Source organism: Octopus bimaculoides, chromosome 26 (genome assembly GCF_001194135.2).
Source record: "Octopus bimaculoides isolate UCB-OBI-ISO-001 chromosome 26, ASM119413v2, whole genome shotgun sequence".
NCBI classification, from domain to species: Eukaryota; Metazoa; Mollusca; class Cephalopoda; order Octopoda; family Octopodidae; genus Octopus; species Octopus bimaculoides.
This window is the reverse complement of record NC_069006.1, coordinates 19,654,507-19,656,302: the sequence shown is the minus strand read 5'-3', so window position 1 is coordinate 19,656,302 and position 1,796 is coordinate 19,654,507. Positions and strand designations below refer to the sequence as shown.

At 26.3% G+C, this 1,796-nt stretch overlaps 2 protein-coding genes across 5 annotated transcripts in view; one reads left to right on the top strand and one right to left on the bottom strand.

Moving 5' to 3' along the window:
• LOC106872367 (uncharacterized) overlaps window positions 1–1,796 on the top strand; it is a 115,353-nt gene that overhangs the window by 105,341 nt on the left and 8,216 nt on the right. The window lies entirely within an intron of this gene.
• The window catches only part of LOC106872381 (forkhead-associated domain-containing protein 1), a 53,736-nt gene that overhangs the window by 45,892 nt on the left and 6,048 nt on the right, over window positions 1–1,796 (bottom strand). The gene's annotated exons all lie outside the window — the stretch shown is intronic.

The following is a 1,796-nucleotide window of genomic DNA, read 5'->3' as shown; positions in this document are numbered from 1 at the left end:
ATTTCTAACCTTACACTGTTTCAGCACAATTGAATTTAGACAAGTTTGAAGAATTTATTTAATGAGATATAAATCATTAAGCTTGTGCCAACTTTTAGAGGGTCTTTTTTTTTTTCAGCAGATGTCGGGGGCAATTTTTTTTTTTTTTTAAAGGGGAGTGTGATTCCAAAAAGTAAAAAAACGAAAATTAAAAATATTGGGAAGCTTTTAAAACCAACCAACGACCATTTCTCTTGAATTCCAACACGAATGTCTTTCTTCTTTCAAATAATAAAAATAATTTCGTTTGTGTATATTAACGTTTTGTTTTTATGTTATAATAAAAACAATTTTACATTAATCTGAAGGTTACTCCATACTTTTGTGAAGTACAAATGAACTATTTATTCTTTAACAAGGATAGTATCGACAGTGATTTCGAAGTTTCTACCAGCTAAGCCATCATCGGACTTCAGACACATACATAATGCAAATTAATATATATATATATATATATATACACACAAAAGTTTAAACATATATATATATATATATATATATATCTCAATTTGCATTATGTATTATGCCTGTATATAACGTAGAGATTGTATTTATACTAAACAAACTATTCCATTATATTTCAGATACAATAAATAAGAACAAGCAAAGCTTCCCATTATTGTTAATTATTCTAAACACCCTTCGGAAAAGACATGAACATCACCACTATCAAATTAGACATTTCAAATAAAAATTCTTTCTTTAATGATTCATAAAGTTAGAAATGAAACATCCTCATTCTTATCAATTATTATTGGCAACCTTTAATTAGTTAGATCCTGAAGCAAAAATCCAACACAGCTAAGTGGAAGAGATTTCAATGATAAAAACAAATATCTTTCCGTTTATGAATTTGTTTTGCAAGGTTTCTGATGTGAAGTGGTGTGTTGAAAGAGATATTGTTGTATCTCTACCATAAATAAACTGATATTACTTTATTTCTTGATTTCATTTTTAATTTTAATTTTTTCCTTGACCCTGGTTAATTGTGGGACGTGCAAAGGTTGTTTTTTTCTTTAAATTTACTATTTATGTGTGTGTCTGTGTTCTTTAAAACCTCTTTCAATTATTTCTTTAATTCCAAACAAAGATTATGATCTTCGTAATCATCATAATTATCATCATTATTATTCTATTTATACGTTCCCTGTTATATTTAGAGAAACATGCATTGGAGCACATATATTATATATATATATACACACACACACACATTTTATATATACATATATAATCGTTATATACAAACTAATAATTAGAAATGTCACTCCCCAGACAATTATATATATATATATTTGTGTGTGTCTGTTTATATATATATACATATATATACATATATATACATATGTGTGTGTGTGTGTGTTTATGTATGTATGTATGTATGTTTTCATGTGTCCAAATAATGTTCACGTGTGTGTGTACTATCTGTGTTGCTTCCGTGGTGGAAAATCAGCACGATTATTATTACCATTATTAATAATAAATAAATATTTAAAACAAGGCAAATATTTAGAATTGAAAACAAGGAAATATGAAGAACAACACAAAATACCTCAAGAATTCGATTCTTACTTCAACTTTCTCCATAATTATTTTGAAATTCAAAAATATAAAATCAAAATAATTCTTCATTAAACCAGAGAAAAAAAAATTAAATGACTGATAAATCAATTAATAAAGTGTCGATAATTCTTTTTTAATTATCCAGGAGTGGGTATGGATCTATGAGCTTGATATATATATATATGTGTGTGTAT